This window comes from Lolium rigidum, chromosome 3 (genome assembly GCF_022539505.1).
Source record: "Lolium rigidum isolate FL_2022 chromosome 3, APGP_CSIRO_Lrig_0.1, whole genome shotgun sequence".
Classification (NCBI taxonomy): Eukaryota; Viridiplantae; Streptophyta; class Magnoliopsida; order Poales; family Poaceae; genus Lolium; species Lolium rigidum.
In genome coordinates, this window is record NC_061510.1 from 244,135,743 (window position 1) to 244,156,236 (window position 20,494).

The following is a 20,494-nucleotide window of genomic DNA, read 5'->3' on the forward strand; positions in this document are numbered from 1 at the left end:
AAACAGATGAATGGATGGCATATTCATGTTCAGCACATTTTTCTGATCAATTTTCATATATAACACTTTTAATTTGGAGTTATAGATTAAAAGTTATTAACAGATTAAGTTTTATTGTTAATTTAAAACATAAAACAGGTTTTATTAAATAGGGAAGGACCCAGAAATCATATTCATACAGGGGGGAGGACTGCGGGTTGTTTTCAAAAGATTACAGGGGGTTATCGAGGAAACCAACAAGGCCAGGGACGGCGGGTTAGCTGGCAGAAACATGCAGGGACCTAGACGCAAAAAGTGCTAGATCTGGATCTGGAGAAGATTTCTCACCCAAGAGAGATCTAGCCGGGGTCGATGACAGGTGGGCTAGGCCTCGGTGACGGGCGGACGACGTGGCAACCATGTGCTGTTGTCTCCGTGCCGTACTCGACGAACCGAAGACCATCTTCAGTACAGCAGCGATGGACAAGGAAAAACCGGTGACCTCGGCCACGAATCGGCGGAGCTCAGCAGCAGAAAAAGGAGGGAGAAGGGGACGGTGGCTCACCCAGGGTTTGTTGGTGAAGGGGGCGAGCCCGGGGAGGTCAACGGCGTCGCAGTAGAGAAGGAGAGCGCGGCGGTGCCGTGGCGTGCGCGCGGCCGACGGCGACAAACGAGCACGGCCTCGTCGAAGGAGATCGTCCCCGGAAGAGATAAAGGGCGCGGAGGGTGCGCATCGATGCGCTGAACAAGATGGAGGTGGCGTCGTTCGAAGGGGCCCCCGGGAACCTTGCCGGCGACAAGCATCTGCGAGGTACGGGCGGCGGTCACCGCGGTGAAAAGGAGAAACAGGACGGGGAAAGGACGAATAAGGTGTCTAGGACATGCGCGAGCTCACCGGGAGCCCGGTGGTGCGGTCGCCGTCGTCGGAGAAGCAACGAGGCCACCGGAATCGGCGGTTTTCTCCGGCGGCCGGAGGTGAAGAGGTAGACCGTGGCGACGAATTGGGGCTCCCCCGGCTCGATTGAGGCTACCAGAAGAACGAGGACGACGAGGCGATGCCGCTGGTGCTCTCAGATAAACGGGGGGCGGCCGGAGTCGATGGATCGGTGGGACGCCGTGTTCTTCTGTGAAAGGGGAACTCGTCTCCCTCTGTGGCTTGGCGTGGAGAGGATTAAAGAAAAAGGAGGGGAAAGGAAGAGGGAGGAGAGCTAGATGGGGACGGCTGGTTAGTTGAGAGGATAAGGAGGAGGAGGTCACGCAGAGTGGGATGGTGGCGATGCTGGAGGACCACAGGGCCGCTCACGCCATGTGCGTGCTCAAGCCGAGCGGAAAGACGACAAGGACGGAGGAGAACGTACCGGTTCGGTGGGATGGGTTGGGCTCAGCGGCTGGGCTGACTTGGGCCGCCGGGGAGAGAAAGGAATAGAGGGAAAGCTGGGCCAGGGAGAAAGGAAGGAAGAGAGAGGGTGGGCCGATGGGGGTTGGGCTGCTGGTTAGATAGGTTTAGGTTTTTCTTTTATTTTGAAAACCCATTTGAATATAAATTCAATTCTGTTTTGAATGTTGTGGAAAGAGAGTGAGCTTCAAAAACTACTTTTCGAAATATTTAATTTATTTGTAACCAAAACAAAACACATTATATTCAAAAACTTCTTTGTTGGGAAAATATTAATTATAAAAATAGGTAATATGAGGGAGAGGGAGATTAGGGTTTTATTTAAACTGAAAGATAAGGGAGGGTTTATAAAATAGTTTTATTTAATAAAAACATGGATGATATGATGCATGATGCATGATGATGCATAAAAGGAAAGCACATACACTTCTAATATGGGATACTACCCGGGGCCGTTACAGAAGACGAGGACAACGAGGGCCCTGCCGGCGGCTGCGGCAGCAGCGACGACGAGCCCGCCGGGAGTAGCACCGACAGCGGCGACGACGGCGATGACGAGGGCATCAACGGCCCATAGATAGGACCCTTAGCATAGGATCAGTAGTAGTAGATGGGGCAATGTATCCCCTGGTACCTCCTTTTGAGAGCAATCAGCTCTTTATGTAATAAATCCCGTTTATCAATGAAGAATCTCCTCCAATATTATTTTGCCGATTTCCTTTATGCTGACTTTGCCGATTGTCCACTTAGCCAATGCTCAATGAGCCGATGGAAACGCATCGGTCCTTCACAACCTATCCTTCAACTCTTCGACTGATGACTTTGAGATCTGGTGGATAATGTGGAAGACCCATGCCTTCAAGAGAGCCCTTAAATTCCTCCCACCAGCTCCAGTGATCCTCTTCTGCAAGAACTCACCATCTTTGAAGAAGGTTATGACGCAGGGCCAGCCGACGACATCCCAATCGGCTTGTAAAAACAGAGCATCTACAGGTCAGCTGCCCCCCGAGCCTCAGTCAAGGCGAGAACAGCGGTGATGACACACAGTTCAGACAGATGGACCCGAGCTTGAGCAGATCTGAGTAAACCACCACGCAGAGCCAGCCAGAGCCGATCACCTTTCTTCCGTTGAAAGCCGATGTTGCAGATGATCACCAACGGCTTAATGAGCAAAAGGCTATCTTGTACGCCAAAACACCTCTGACAGCACTGCTGAACTGGCAACCTTGCGCACAGAGTTGGAGGTCCTCGAAGACCGACTTGGTCGAAATCTGCGTCTTGAACACGCAGCTGGTAGATTCCATGTAATTTGTACTAGAGTCGATGGCTGTGCATCGGCTTTGTTCCTTAGCTCTAAAGTCGATGCCTGTGCATCGGCTGAACATTGTGAGAAACATCGTGAGAAATTTTTGTTTTTTACTGGCCGATTTTTCTATCGGCCCCCAATATTTCACTGCACATGTATCACATATGTTGATCTGATTAGGTGCCCCCCGAGCCGATTCTGCCAGGTAACTGCGGATATCGGCTCTGTAGTTAGCCAAGGCACTGTATTTGAACGTCGGCTCTGTTAAGACCAATGTTGACTTCTTCAAATTCATCAGCCGACGTAAACCCGTTGCCCGTTAGATCGACGTTGAACACAGGCAGAACGTATGGTGAGGATGATTTTGGCCGATTGCTGGAATCGGCCTCCATGTTGATTGAATCGTTCAATGAAGGTTTTGCAATGTTCGTCCATAGATCTTTGGGGCCGATCACAAGGATCGGTCTCGCCACGTTTGTCCATAGATTTTTGGGGCCGATCCCAAGGATCGGCCTCGCCACGTTTGTCCATAGGTTTGTTCTTGCTATACGGTCAGGCCGGTGGATAAGACCAGCCTAACCCCGTCCTTCGTCACGTCGATGCGCTCGCAGTCGTCCAAATTGATGCCTGAGAGTGGCTCTTGGCCTGTTGTCTCCCAAACGTTCATGCCAGCCGTTGAAATCTCGGCTGAGTCATCTGCGTGGACGACCTCTACTTCATCTCCATCCCACTGTATTAAGCATTGGTGCATCGTGGATGGGATGCAACAGTTGGCGTGGATCCAATCTCTTCCTAGCAGGACAGCATAGGTGCTCTTGCTATCGATAATAAAGAACGTCGTAGGGATGGTTTTCCTTCCTACGGTCAGATCCACTTTCAGAACACCTTGTGCGTCAGATGCTTGGCCGTTGAAATCGCTCAATGTGACGTTGGTCTTGATTAGATCCGAGCTAGAGCGTCCCAACCGACGTAGCATGGAGTATGGCATAATGTTGACTGCCGCTCCGGTGTCCACCAGCATCTTGTTGACAGGCTGCCCATTGATATAACCTCGCAAGTACAGGGCCTTCAGATGTCTGTAGCCTCTTTCTCGTGGCTTCTCAAAGATAACCGGCCGTGGGCCGCAGTCAAGTTGTGCCACAGGTGCTTCGTCTAATCCTGGAGCACTAAACTCCGTCGGAAGGATGAACACCATGTTTGTGCCAGCCGATGTCTCATCATCGGCTTTCTTTTGTCTGGGGCGCCACTCTTTCCTTTGTGGCCGACCTTCTTCGTCCAGGGTTCGCTGAATTTTTGCGGCCAGATCAGGCCGCGCCTTCCTCAATGTGTGCAGGTATAACCTTTCGGCTTCCTCCAAACCACGTAGTCGCTGAACCCTACGCTTTTGGGAACGGCTGAGTCCATCAGGGCACCACCTTGGCCGGTGGTACTTATCTTCTTCTTCTTCATCATCGTCTTCCATTTCCTCGAGATCTTCCACTCGAGAGGACTCAGCGTGCTTGTTCCGAGGCGGGAGAGGCCCTAGACGTTTGAACACGGACACGTTAGCTGCATCCTTCTTCTTCTGTCTACATTCTGGCGGTTGCCGATTGTAGGCAATCGGCTCATTCCTGAATCCCAGCAGTGTCTAAAGAAGGGACAGTCCCGAGTGCCTATCCACGTCGTCTTGCTCTCTCGACTTTTCCTTGGCGTGGCGCTCATATCTCTCCTCGTCACGATCATGCCGACGATGTCTCCTGGCGTCCCTAGCCAGACGATCTCTTTCGTCATCGTTGTCGTACCGTCGGCGTCGGTCGTATTGACTCACGTATTTGTTGAGGAGGTGATCAGAGAGAGGTCGCTGATATCTCACATTCCTCACTTCTCCCTCCGTGATGTAGCGCTTGCCATCGTGCCGGAGCCGATCGCGTGAAACGGCTTCCTCCTTGTCGTTGTCATGAGAGCAGCTGCCCTCGTCTATGTCCTTGCCAGGGTGGTGTCCAGGCCCTACCATGTTGATGTTGCACGAGAAACTTGGCTGGCACCTCCCAGGGTAAGTGTACTCCACCATGTTAACGGCGGGGAAGGGGTGTGTGTCGACTTTCATGGCGTACTGGCTGAAAATTAGACGCCCTTGTTCTATCGCCATTTGGATCTGCTGACGCCACACCCTGCAGTCGTTGGTGCCATGGGTGAACGTGTTATGCCACTTGCAGTATGGCTTTCCGTTCAGCTCCTGAGCCGTGGGGATCTTGTGGCCTTCGGGTAACTTCAGCTGCTTCTCCTTAAGTAAGAGGTCGAAAATCTGCTCAGCTTTGGTCACGTCGAAGTCAAACCCTCTTGGAGGACCTTGTGGCTTAACCCACTTGCAGGACACGGGGCTTCCCCCGAGTCCATTCAGCCACTGCTACCTCTTGATCTCCCGCGAGCCTTCATCTTCATCTCGCCTCAACCAGGACCACCGCACGCTTGAATTTATCCCGGTATACATCCGGGTGGCGCTGTTCATATAATGAGAGCTTCTGCACCATGTGCGCCAGTGAAGGGTAGTCTGCTTGGGAGGCCACGTCCTTGATCGGTGATGCGAGACCCACCACCGCCAACTCGACTGCTTCTTTTTCAGTCACACGAGCCGAATAGCATCGGTTCCTAATGGTCCTGAAGCGCTGGATGTATTCTGACACTGTTTCTCCGCGCTTCTGTCGTACTTGTGCTAGATCGGCAATGCCGGCCTCGGAAGCCTCTGAGTGATACTGCATGTGGAATTGCTCCTCCAATTGCTTCCAAGTCCGGATTGAATCTGGTGGCAGCGATGTGTACCACCCGAAAGCCGATCCTGTGAGGGACTATGCGAAGAACCTCACGCGTAGTTCATCTGACGCTGAGATCGTGCCCAGCTGTGCCAAATATCGGCTCACATGCTCGATTGAGCTGGAGCTATCCGATCCACTAAACTTGGAGAATTCAGGGAGCCGATATTTGGGTGGTAGCGGGATCAACTCGTACTCGTTGGGGTACGGCTTGGAATAGCCGATTGCCCTCCTTTTCGGGACCATGCCGAACTGGTCTCTCAAGATTGTACTGATCTGATCCGTGGTGCTGGCTGCAGGAATCGAACTCTGAAGATTCGCCGGAGTGGCATACTTAGCCAGCCACGCTTGCTTCTCAAGCTCTGAGCCAACTGCAGGAGCTGGGCTCTGGAGGTTTATCGGAGTGGCATACTTAGCTAGCCACGTCTGCTTCTCAAGATCTGTTCCCGAAGTTCCTCCTCGCTCGTTTCGAAGTCCCTCGCCGTTGCGGTCCGGTTTGTGAGTGCCCAGCTATCGCAGCCTCGGCACGTATGTGCACGTGTATCCGTGAGGGATCTCTTTAGGCGCCTCATGCAAGAACTGATAATCACTAGGGTCACCACCGATCTTGTAGACGACGTATGCCGGTGAACTCGGCACTTCTGGTGCTGCCAACGCGAATGGCAGCGGTGGTCGGGACTGGAGTGGCATCTCTCCTTGGTGAGTCCCTAGAGCTGGTCCCGACGGAGAGTACTGATGCCTCATGATTTCCTGGATCACCCGAAGAGCGACACGCTCCAAAGTGTTCACCGGGCTCTCGGAATGGCGGTGCAGCGAATGAGCTACCATGAAGTTAATCTCCCGACGCGAGACCCGGTGCGTTCTTCGACGGGGCGGACAGGTCCACTCCATCGAGTGCGCCTTCAGGTGAGAACCCCTTCCACCTGATGCCGTGTGAGCGGGTTCTATGGAACGAGCCGATGAGGTCGGCTTCGAGGATGACCTCGTCATGCTTCTTCTTGAGCTCCTCGGTCAGATCCTCGTACGTGACTGGAGTGCCTTCCGCCATCTCAGATATAGATGGCGATGCGGTTGATGTCGAAGACTGTCCCACCGGGCGTGCCAGAATGTGTTGCGGTCAGAAACCCACCGGCGAGCGGCGACGGGCAACACGAGTAGAGCCGGGAGGCTCCCGGGACTGCGGCTGGCCCCGGTCCCTCCGAGCGACGGCCCGCAAAGACTCGGCACGCACGTCCGATGCTGGTGCAAGGGCGTGCCACCTGATCTATACCTGATCAGGAAGGTGATGGATGTGCCTCGCTTAGTTTCCTGCAGGGCATACACGTAAACATTAAATACGAGCCTCGATCGGCTCTCAGGTTGTCCTGTGAATCGGCTCAAGGAGCCGATCCACCCATGATTCGTACGAGGTGTACGATCGGATGGTGGTCCTGCTTGATCAAAACAAAGCTAAAACGACCTACTACGATTTAGGGTTTTCACCACATAATCGGAACATCCTACTCGTGATTGAGCCTGGCGGCCACGCACGGTGATCGTAAACCGACCCTAGACAAGGCCTAAAAACCAACATGAAGTTGATCCCCGGAACATCCTGTCTAGGGCTAGCAAACTACACCCTACGCGCCACTGGATCCTTCAACCCGTTTGCAAGGCCTAACTATGTAGATATTAAACTAATTCTTGAAGAACAAGGAGCAATCATAACGGATCGGATCTACTAAATAACGATCAAGCGGGGTGCCGCCCTACACCTAAGATAGGTGTAAGGGCGGCTAGACGTCTAAGGGTTGCATGGACTAAAGCATGTGATACGATGAAAACAATGCTAACCCTAACACATCTATGATAACTACGTTGCTCGCCATCAACAAGGCTTCAGCACGAGCAACGCATGAACAACGAATAAACGTGTGCTACCTAGATCGCAAGATGCGATCTAGGCAGCATGATGCTTAGCCGGAAGAAACCCTCGAGACAAGGGAGTTGGCGATGCGCCTAGATTGGTTTGTGGTGAACGTGATTGTTGTTTATTTCAGAAACCCTAGATACATATTTATAGTTCGTAGACTTTCTAACGTGGGAATAATCCCAACCGGGCACGAGCCAAACTCTACCTAACCGACACGTATCCTACTATATTACAGATACACGGGCAAACTAGCCCAAACTTTGCACATAAGGCCGATTCATGTATTTCTCCATGCATATTCTTCAAGCCCATCTTCAATCGCGGCCCACCTCTGATCTGGTCAAATTCTGGTGATAACAGAATTACCATAACCATTACCATTATTAGGGGGATATGGCCTATAGTTGTTACCATAATTATTCCTATAAGCATTGTTGTTGAAATTATTACTTTTAATGAAATTCACGTCAACATTCTCTTCTTGAGCAACCAATGAAGCTAAAGGAATATTAATTGGATCAACATTAGATCTACCATTCACAAGCATAGACATAATCACATCAATCTTATCACTCAAGGAGGAGGTTTCTTCAACAGAATTTACCTTCTTACCTTGTGGAGCCATTTCCGTGTGCCATTCAGAGTAATTTATCATCATATCATCAAGAAGCTTTGTAGCCGCCCCCAAGGTGATGGACATAAAGGTACCTCAAACAGCTTAATCTAATAGGTTCTGCGAAGAAAAGTTCAGTCCTGCATAGAAGGTTTGGATGATCATCCAAGTAGTTAGTCCATGGGTTGGGTAATTTGATGTCTACGGGTGCTTCTATTTTTGTAGACAGTATTGGGCCTCCAAGAGCAGAGGTTTGTAGAACAGCAGCAAGTTTCCCCTTAAGTGGATCACCCAAGGTTTATCGAACTCAGGGAGGAAGAGGTCAAAGATATCCCTCTCAAGCAACCCTGCAATCACGATACAAGAAGTCTCTTGTGTCCCCAACACACCTAATACACTTGTCGGATGTATAGGTGCACTAGTTCGGCGAAGAGATAGTGAAATACAAGTAGTATGGATGTATATGAGTGGTAATAGCAATCTGAATAAAATATGGCAGCGAGTAAACATGCAACAAAACAGTAAACAAACGGAGATTCGATGCTTGGAAGCAAGGCCTAGGGATCCTGCTTTCACTAGTGGACACTCTCAACTTTGATCACATAATAAAGCCACTCTACACTCTTTTGTTGGATGATGAACACCATTAATTATGTAGGATTACACGAACCCTCAATGCCGGAGTTAACAAGCTCCACAATATTCGATATTCATGTTTAAATGTGCACGAAGTACTAACATAGCATGCACACTGTCACCATCACACAACTAAACCAAGTACTAACATAGCATGCACACTGTCACCATCACACTATGAAGGAGGAATAGATCACATCAATACTATCATAGCAATAGTTAACTTCATAATCTACAAGAGATTACAATCATAACCTACGCCAAGTACTACACGATGCACACACTGTCACCATTACACCGTGGAGGAGGAATAGACTACTTTAATAACATCACAAGAGTAGCACATAGATGAATAGTGATACAATGCTCATCATATGGATCTCAATTATGCAAAGCAATTCATGAGATCATTGTATTGGGGTACAGAGAGAGATTAACCACATAGCTACCGGTACAGCCCTTAGCCTCGATGGAGAACTACTCCCTCCTCATGGGAGACAGCAGCGGTGATGAAGATGGCGGTGGTGTTGATGGAGGAGCCTTCCGGGGGCACTTCCCCGTCCCGGCGGCGTGCCGGAACCAGAGACTCCTGTCCCCCAGATCTTGGCTTCGCGATGGCGGCGGCTCTGGAAGGTTTCTCGTACCGTGGCTTTTTCGTATCGAAGATTTAGGTCAGGGACCTTTAAATAGGCGAAGAGGCGGAGTCGGAAGGCTGACGAGGTGGTGACACAATAGGGGGGCGCGGCCCAGGCCCTGGCCGCGCCGCCCTATCATCTGGTGGCCCTGTGGCCCCCCTCTGCTGGCTCTCGGGTGTTCTGGAAGCTTCGTGGAAAAATAGGATGCTGGGCATTGATTTCGTCCGATTCCGAGAATATTTCCTTACTAGGATTTCTGAAACCAAAAACAGCAGAAAACAGCAACTGGCCCTTCGGCATCTCGTCAATAGGTTAGTTCCGGAAAATGCATAATAATGACATATAATGTGTATAGAACATGTAGGTATTGTCATAAAACAAGCATGGAACATAAGAAATTATAGATACGTTTGAGACGTATCACAATTCTTCACCAAAGATTTCATTCTCTCCCATGCTTGAGCAACATGTTCATTATCTAATTGCTTAAAATTCATTATGCTACTTCTCAAAGATATAATTTTAGCAGGAGGATAATATCAACCAATGAAAGCATCTTTACATTTAGTCCATGAATCAATACTATTCTCAGGCAAAGATAGCAACCAATCTTTAGCTCTTCCTCTTAAGGAGAAAGGAAACAATTTTAATTTTATAATGTCACCATCTACATCCTTATACTTTTGCATTTCACAAAGTTCAACAAAATTATTAAGATGGGCAGCAACATCATCAGAACTAACGCCAGAAAATTGCTCTCTCATGACAAGATTCAGTAAAGCAGGTTTAATTTCAAAAAATTCTGCTGTAGTAGCAGGTGGAGCAATAGGTGTGCATAGGAAATCATTATTATTTGTGCTAGTGAAGTCACACAACTTAGTGTTTTCAGGAGTATTCATTTTAACAGTAGTAAATAAAGCAAACTAAATAAAGTAAATGCAAGTAACTATTTTTTTTGTGTTTTTAATATAGAGAACGCAAACAAGATAGTAAATAAAGTAAAAGTAGCAACTAATTTTTTTGTATTTTTGATGTAGGAAGCAAACAAAGCAGTAAATAAAGTAAAGTAAAGCAAGACAAAAACAAAGTAAAGAGATTGGATGTGAGAGACTCCCCTTGCAGCGTGTCTTGATCTCCCCGGCAACGGCGCCAGAAATTTAGCTTGATACGCGTAAAGCACACGCCCGTTGGGAACCCCAAGTGGAAGGTATGATGCGTATAGAAGCAAGTTTCCCTTAGTATGAAACCAAGGTTATCGAACCAGTAGGAGTCAAGGAGCACGTGAAGGTTGTTGGTGAAGGAGTGTAGTGCAGTGATGACCCACAAGTATAGGGGATCGCAACAGTCTTCACGGGAAGTAAAACCCAATTTATTGATTCGACACAAGGGGAGACAAAGAATACTTGAAAGCCTTAACAGCGGAGTTGTCAATTCAGCTGCACACTGGAAACAGACTTGCTCGCAAGAGTTTATCGGTAGTAACAGTTTTATAGCAGTAGCGATAGTGAAATAACAGCAGGAGAGTAACAAAGACAGCAGTAGTGATTATAGTAAACAGCAGGATTAAAATACTGTAGGCACAGGGATGGATGACGGGCGTTGCATGGATGAGAGAAACTCATGTAACAATCAAAGCGGGGCATTTGCAGATAATAATAAAACGGTATCCAAGTACTAATCAATCAATAGGCATGTGTTCCATATTTAGTCGTACGTGCTCGCAATGAGAAACTTGCACAACATCTTTTGTCCTACCAGCCGGTGGCCGTCGGGCCTCTAGGGAATCTACTGGAAATTAAGGTACTCCTTTTAATAGAGTACCGGAGCAAAGCATTAACACTCTATGAACACATGTGATCCTCATATCACCGCCTTCCCCTTCGGTTGTCCCAATTTCTGTCACTTTGGGGCCTCGGATTCCAGACAACAATACGTGTATACAACTTGCAGGTAAGATCATAAAACAATGCATATCATCATGAAACAATAACATGTTCAGATCTGAAATCATGGCACTCGGGCCCTAGTGACAAGCATTAAGCATAACAAGTTGCAACAATATCATAAAAGTACCAACTACGGACACTAGGCACTATGCCCTAACAATCTTATGCTATTACATGACCAATCTCATCCAATCCCTACCATCCCCTTCAGCCTACAGCGGGGGAATTACTCACACATGGATGGGGGAAACATGTCTGGTCGATGGAGAGGCGTCGGTGGTGATGATGGCGATGATCTCCTCCAATTCCCCGTCCCGGCGGAGTGCCAGAATAGAGTTTCTGGTCCCGAGACGGAGTTTCGTGATGGTGGCGTGATACGTCCCAAACGTATCTATAATTTCTTATGTTCCATGCTACTTTTATGATGATACTCAGATGTTTTATACACATTATATGTCATTATTATGCATTTTCCAGCACTAACCTATTGACGAGATGCCGAAGAGCCAGTTGCTGTTTTCTGCTGTTTTTGGTTTCAGAAATCCTAGTAAGGAAATATTCTCGGAATTGGACGAAATCAACGCCCAGGGGCCTATTTTTCCATGAAGCTTCCAGAAGTCCGAAGAGGAAACGAAGTGGGGCCACGAGGTGGCGACACACTAGGGCGGCGCGGCCCAAGCCCTGGCCGCGCCGGCCTGTTATGTGGGCTCCTCGTGACGCCCCTTGACCTGCCCTTCCGCCTACATATAGTCTTCGTCGCGAAACCCCCAGTACCGAGAGCCACGATACGGAAAACCTTCCAGAGACGCCGCTGATGGCGTGTAAAACACACGTCCGTTGGGAACCCCAAGAGGAAGGTGTGATGCGTACAGCAGCAAGTTTTCCCTCAGAAAGAAACCAAGGTTTATCGAACCAGGAGGAGCCAAGAAGCACGTTGAAGGTTGATGGCAGCGGGATGTAGTGCGGCGCAACACCAGCGATTCCGGCGCCAACGTGGAACCCGCACAACACAACCAAAGTACCTTGCCCCCACGAAACAGTGAGGTTGTCAATCTCACCGGCTTGCTGTAACAAAGGATTAGATGTATAGTGTGGATGATGATTGTTTGCGAGAAAACGAGTAGAACAAGTATTGCAGTAGATTGTATTCAATGTAAAAGAATGGACCGGGGTCCACAGTTCACTAGAGGTGTCTCTCCCATAAGATAAATAGCATGTTGGGTGAACAAATTACGATCGAGCAATTGACAAATAGAGAGGGCATGACCATGCACATACATGATATGATAAGTATAGTGAGATTTAATTGGGCATTACGACAAAGTATATAGACCGCTATCCAGCATGCATCTATGCCTAAAAAGTCCACCTTCAGTTTATCATCCGAGCCCCTTCCAGTATTAAGTTGCAAACAACAGACAATTGCATTAAGTATGGTGCGTAATGTAATCAATAACTACATCCTCGGACATAGCATCAATGTTTTATCCCTAGTGGCAACAAGCACATCCACAACCTTAGAACTTTCATCACATCGTCCCGCATTTAATGGAGGCATGAACCCACTATCGAGCATAAATACTCCCTCTTGGAGTTAAGAGTAAAAACTTGGCCAGAGCCTCTACTAATAACGGAGAGCATGCAAGATCATAAACAACACATAGGTAATAGATTGATAATCAACATAACATAGTATTCTCTATCCAATCCCGACAAACACAACATATAGCATTACAGATAGATGATCTTGATCATGTTAGGCAGCTCACAAGATCCGACAATGAAGCACATGAGGAGAAGACGACCATCTAGCTACTGCTATGGACCCATAGTCCAAGGGTGAACTACTCACTCATCACTCCGGAGGCGACCATGGCGGTGAAGAGTCCTCCGGGAGATGATTCCCCTCTCCCGGCAGGGTGCCGGAGACGATCTCTCGAATCCCCCGAGATGGGATTGGCGGGGGCGGCGTCTCTGGAAGGTTTTCCGTATCGTGGCTCTCGGTACTGGGGGTTTCGCGACGAAGACTATATGTAGGCGGAAGGGCAGCCTCAGAGGGGTCACGGGGGCCCCACACAACAGGGCCACGCGGGCCCCCCCTGGGCCGCGCCGCCCTAGTGTGGCGGCGCCCCGTGGCCCCACTTCGTCTTCTCTTCGGTCTTCTGGAAGCTTCATGGCAAAATAGGCCCTGGGCGTTGATTTCGTCCAATTCCGAGAATATTTCCTTACTAGGATTTCTGAAACCAAAAATAGCAGAAAACAACAACTGGCTCTTCGGCATCTCGTTAATAGGTTAGTGCCGGAAAATGCATAAATATGACATAAAGTATGCATAGAACATGTAGATATCATCAATAATGTGGCATGGAACATAAGAAATTATCGATACGTCGGAGACGTATCAGCATCCCCAAGCTTAGTTCCTGCTCGTCCCGAGCAGGTAAACGATAACAAAGATAATTTCTGGAGTGACATGCCATCATAACCTTGATTATACTATTGTAAGCATATGTAATGAATGCAGCGATCAAAACAATGGTAATGACATGAGTAAACAAATGAATCATAAAGCAAAGACTTTTCATGAATAGTACTTTCAAGACAAGCATCAATAAGTCTTGCATAAGAGTTAACTCATAAAGCAATAAATCAAAGTAAAGGTATTGAAGCAACACAAAGGAAGATTAAGTTTCAGCGGTTGCTTTCAACTTGTAACATGTATATCTCATGGATATTGTCAATGTAAAGTAATATAACAAGTGCAATATGCAAGTATGTAGGAATCAATGCACAGTTCACACAAGTGTTTGCTTCTTGAGGTGGAGAGATATAGGTGAACTGACTCAATCATAAAAGTAAAAGAAAGGCCCTTCGCAGAGGGAGCATTGATTGCTATATTTGTGCTAGAGCTTTGGTTTTGAAAACAAGAAACAATTTTGTCAACGGTAGTAATAAAGCATATGTATCATGTAAATTATATCTTACAAGTTGCAAGCCTCATGCATAGTATACTAATAGTGCCCGCACCTTGTCCTAATTAGCTCGGATTACCGGGATTATCGCAATACACATGTTTTAACCAAGTGTCACAAAGGGGTACCTCTATGCCGCTCGTACAAAGGTCTAAGGAGAAAGCTCGCATTTGGATTTCTCGCTTTTGATTATTCTCAACTTAGACATCCATACCGGGACAACATAGACAACAGATAATGGACTCCTCTTTAATGCATAAGCATGTAGCAACAATTAATGTTCTCATATGAGATTGAGGATATATGTCCAAAACTGAAACTTCCACCATGATTCATGGCTTTAGTTAGCGGCCCAATGTTCTTCTCTAACAATATGCATGCTCTAACCAATAAATGAGTGGTAAATCTCCCTTACTTCAGACAAGACGGACATGCATAGCAACTCACATGATATTCAACAAAGAGTAGTTGATGGCGTCCCCGGGAACATGGTTATCGCACAACAAGCAACTTAATAAGAGATAAAGTGCATAAGTACATATTCAATACCACAATAGTTTTTAAGCTATTTGTCCCATGAGCTATATATTGCAAAGGTAAAGAATGGAAATTTTAAAGGTAGCACTCAAGCAATTTACTTTGGAATGGCGGAGAAATACCATGTAGTTGGTAGGTATGGTGGACACAAATGGCATAGTGGTTGGCTCAAGGATTTTGGATGCATGAGAAGTATTCCCTCTCGATACAAGGTTTAGGCTAGCAAGATTATTTGAAACAAACACAAGGATGAACCGGTGCAGCAAAACTCACATAAAAGACACATTGTAAACATTATAAGACTCTACACCGTCTTCCTTGTTGTTCAAAACTCAATACTAGAAATTATCTAGACTTTAGAGAGACCAAATATGCAAACCAAATTTTAGCAAGCTCTTCGTATTTCTTCATTAATAGGTGCAAAGTATATGATGCAAGAGCTTAAACATGAGCTCAACAATTGCCAAGTATCAAATTATTCAAGACATTTTAGAATTACTACATGTAGCATTTCCCAATTCCAACCATATAACAATTTAACGAAGAAGATTCAACCTTCGCCATGAATACTATGAGTAAAGCCTAAGGACATATTTGTCCATATGCAACAGCGGAGCGTGTCTCTCTCCCACACAATGAATGCTAGGATCCATTTTATTCAAACAAAAACAAAAACAAACCGACGCTCCAAGCAAAGCACATAAGATGTGATGGAATAAAAATATAGTTTCGGGGGAGGAACTCGATAATATTGTCGATGAAGAAGGGGATGCCTTGGGCATCCCCAAGCTTAGACGCTTGAGTCTTCTTAAAATATGCAGGGGTGAACCACCGGGGCATCCCCAAGCTTAGAGCTTTCACTCTCCTTGATCATATTGTATCATCTCCCTCTCTTGATCCTTGAAAACTTCTTCCACACCAAACTCAAAACAACTCATTAGAGGGTTAGTGCATAATAAAAATTCACATGTTCAGAGGTGACATAATCATTATTAACACTTCTGGACATTGCACAAAGCTACTGGACATTAATGAAGCAAAGAAATTCATCCATCATAGCAAAAGAGGCAATGCGAAATAAAAGGCAGAATCTGTCAAAACAGAACAGTCCGTAAAGACAGATTTTATTGAGGCACCAGACTTGCTCAAATGAAAATTCCGAAATTGAATGAAAGTTTCGTTCATATCTGAGGATCACGCTCGTAAATTGGCATATTTTTCTGAGCTACCTACAGAGAGGCAGGTCGAAATTCGTGACAGCAAAAAAATCTGTTTCTGCGCAGTAATCCAAATCTAGTATGAACCTTACTATCAACGACTTTACTTGGCACAACAATGCACAAAACTAAGATAAGGGGAGGTTGCTACAGTATTAAACAACTTCCAAAACTCAAATATAAAATAAAAGTACTGTAGTAAAAACATGGGTTGTCTCCCATAAGCGCTTTTCTTTAACGCCTTTCGACTAGGCGCAGAAAGTGTATATCAAGTGTTATCAAGAGACGAAGTATCAACATCATAACTTGTTCTAATAATAGAATCAAAAGGTAACTTCATTCTCTTTCTAGGGAAGTGTTCCATACCTTTCTTGAGAGGAAATTGATATTTAATATTACCTTCCTTCATATCAATGATAGCTCCAACGAGTTCGAAGAAAAGGTCTTCCCAATATAATGGGACAAGATGCATTGCATTCAATATCCAAGACAACAAAATCAACGGGGACAAGGTTATTGTTAACGGTAATGCGAACATTATCAATTCTCCCCAAAGGTTTCTTTATAGCATTATCAACAAGATTAACATCCAAATAACAATTTTTCAATGGTGGCAAGTCAAGCATATCATAAATTTTCTTAGGCATAACAGAAATACTTGCACCAAGATCACATAAAGCATTACAATCAAAGTCATTGACCTTCATCTTAATGATGGGCTTCCAACCATCTTCTAACTTTCTAGGAATAGAAGTTTCAAGTTTTAGTTTCTCCTCTCTAGCTTTTATGAGAGCATTTGTAATATGTTTTGTGAAAGCCAAGTTTATAGCACTAGCATTAGGACTCTTAGCAAATTTTTGTAAGAAATTTATAACTTCAGAGATGTGACGATCATCAAAATCCAAACCATTATAATCTACAGCAATGGGATCATCATCCCCAATGTTGGAAAAAATTTCAGCAGTTTTATCACGAGCAGTTTCAGCAGTTTTAGCAGTTTCAGGCAATTTTGCACGCTTTGCACTAGAAGTAGTAACATTGCCAACACCAATTATTTTACCATTGATAGTAGGAGGTGCAGCAACATATGAATCATTAACATTACTGGTGGTGGTAATAGTCCAAACTTTAGCTACATTATTCTCTTTAGCAAGTTTTTCATTTTCTTCTCTTTCCCACCTAGCATGCAATTCGGCCATCAATCTTATATTCTCATTAATTCTAACTTGGATGGCATTTGCTGTAGTAACAATTTTATTTTCAATATCCTTATTAGGCATAACTTTCGATTTCAAAAGATCAACATCAGAGGCAAGACTATCAACCTTAGAAGCGAGAATATCAATTTTATTGAGCTTTTCCTCAACAGATTTGTTAAAAGCAGTTTGTGTACTAATAAATTCTTTAAGCATAGCTTCAATTCCAGGGGGTGTATTCCTATTATTGTTGTAAGAATTCCCATAAGAATTACCATAACTATTACCATTATTATAAGGATATGGCCTATAGTTGTTACTAGAATTGTTCCGATAAGCATTGTTGTTGAAATTATTATTTTTAATGAAGTTTACATCAACATGTTCTTCTTGGGCAACCTTAGAGAAGAACATTGAGTATGCATACTGTTAGAGAAGAACATTGGGCCGCTAACTAAAGCCATGATTCATGGTGGAAGTTTCAGTTTGGACACAAATCCTCAATCTCTTATGAGAATATTAACTGTTGTTGAATGCTTATGCATTAAAGAGGAGTCCATTATCTCGTTGTCTATGTTGTCCCGGTATGGATGTCTAAGTTGAGAATAATCAAAAGCGAGAAATCCAATGCGAACTTTCTCCTTAGACCTTTGTACAGGCGGCATAGAGGTACCCCTTTGTGACACTTGGTTGAAACATATGCTATGCAATGATAATCCGTGTTAATCCAAGCTAATTAGGACAAGGTGCGAGCACTATTAGTATACTATGCATGAGGCTTGCAACTTATAGGATATCTTATACATAACACATATGCTTTATTACTACCGTTGACAAAATTGTCTTGTTTTCAAAATGAAAAGCTCTAGCACAAATATAGTAATCCATGCTTCCCTCTGCGAAGGGCCTATCTTCTACTTTATTGTTGAGTCAGTTTACCTATTCTTTCTATCCCATAAGCAAACACTTGTATCAACTGTGTGCATTGATTCTTACATGTTTACCTATTGCACTTGTTATATTACTTTGTGTTGACAATTATCCATGAGATAAATATGTTGAAGTTGAAAGCACCCTCTGAAACTTATATCTTCCTTTGTGTTGCTTCAATGCCTTTACTTTGAATTTATTGCTTTATGAGTAACTCTTATGCAAGTCTTATTGATGCTTGTCTTGAAAGTACTATTCATGAAAAGTCTTTGCTATATGATTCATTTGTTTACTCATTATCTTCATCATTGCTTCGAATTGCTGCATTCATCTCATATGCTTACAATAGTATGATCAAGATTATGATAGCATGTCACTTCAGAAATTATCTTTGTTATCGTTTAACTACTCGAGGGCGAGTAGGAACTAAGCTTGGGGATGCTTGATACGTCCCAAACGTATCTATAATTTCTTATGTTCCATGCTACTTTTATGATGATACTCACATGTTTTATACACATTATATGTCATTATTATGCATTTTCCGGCACTAACCTATTGACGAGATGCTGAAGAGCCAATTGCTGTTTTCTGCTGTTTTTGGTTTCAGAAATCCTAGTAAGGAAATATTATCGGAATGGGACGAAATCAACGCCCAGGGGTCTATTTTTTCACGAAGCTTCCAGAAGTCCGAAGAGGAAACGAAGTGGGGCCACGAGGTGGCGACACACTAGGGCGGCGCGGCCCAAGCCCTGGCCGCGCCGGCCTGTTGTGTGGGCCCCTCGTGACGCCCCTTGACCTGCCCTTCCGCCTACATATAGTCTTCGTCGCGAAACCCCCAGTACCGAGAGCCACGATACGAAAAACCTTCCAGAGACGCCGCCGCCATCAATCCCATCTCGGGGGATTCAGGAGATCGCCTCCGGCACCCTTCCGGAGAGGGGAATCATCTCCCGGAGGTCTCTTCATCGCCATGATCGCCTCCGGATCGATGCGTGAGTAGTTCACCCCTGGACTATGGGTCCATAGCAGTAGCTAGATGGTTGTCTTCTCCTCATTGTGCTATCATGTTAGATCTTGTGAGATGCCTATCATGATCAAGATCGTCTATTTTTAATGCTACATGTTGTGTTTGTTGGGATCCGATGAATATTGAATACTATGTCAAGTTGATTATCAATCTATCATATATGTTGTTTATGTTCTTGCATGCTCTCCGTTGCTAGTAGAGGCTCGGCCAAGTTGATACTTGTGACTCCAAGAGGGAATATTTATGCTCGATAGTGGGTTCATGCCTCCATTAAATCCGGGACGAGTGACGAAAGTTCTAAGGTTGTGGATGTGCTTGTTGCCACTAGGGATAAAACATCGATGCTTTGTCTAAGGATATTTGTGTTGATTACATTACGCACCATACTTAATGCAATTGTCTGTTGCTTGCAACTTAATACCGGAAGGGGTTCGGATGATAACCTGAAAGTGGACTTTTTAGGCATAGATGCATGTTGGATAGCGGTCTATGTACTTTGTCGTAATGCCCTGATTAAATCTCATAGTACTCATCATGATATTTGTATGTGCATTGTTATGCCTTCTTTATTTGTCAATTGCCCAACTGTAATTTGTTCACCCAACATCTGTTTATCTTATGGGAGAGACACCACTAGTGAACTGTGGACCCCGGTCCGATTCTTTACCTCTGAAATACAATCTACTGCAATTGTTCTTTACTGTTGTTCGCAAACAAACATCATCATCCACACTATACATCTAATCCTTTGTTTACAGCAAGACGGTGAGATTGACAACCTCACTGTTACGTTGGGGCAAAGTACTGTGATTGTGTTGTGCGGGTTCCACGTTGGCGCCGGAATCCCTGGTGTTGCGCCGCACTACACTCCGCCACCAACAACCTTCAACGTGCTTCTTGGCTCCTACTGGTTCGATAAACCTTGGTTTCTTTCTGAGGGAAAACTTACTGCTGTGCACATCACACCTTCCTCTTGGGGTTCCCAATGGACGTGTGTCTCACGCGCATCATGGCGGCATACTGGATGGTTTCTGGCGATTTCGTCTAACCCCCCGTGCGTTTTTAGGTCGAAGGGGTTAAGTAGTCCAAAGGAGGGCGTCGGGGGCCAGCCGAGGCGGCCACACAATAGGGCGGCGCGCCCCCCTCCTGGGCCGCGCCGGCCTAGTGTGTGGGGGCCTCGGGCCTCCACCTGGCTTGCCCTTCTGGCTCCGTAATTCTTCTAGAAAAATAAGACCTTCGGCATAAATTCCGAGGATTTTCCTGAAAGTTGGATTTCTGCACAAAAACGAGACACCAGAGCAATTCTGCTGAAAACAGCGTTGTTCCGTGTTAGTTGTATCCAAAATACACAAATTAGAGGCAAAACAATAGCAAAAGTGTTCGGGAAAGTAGATACGTTT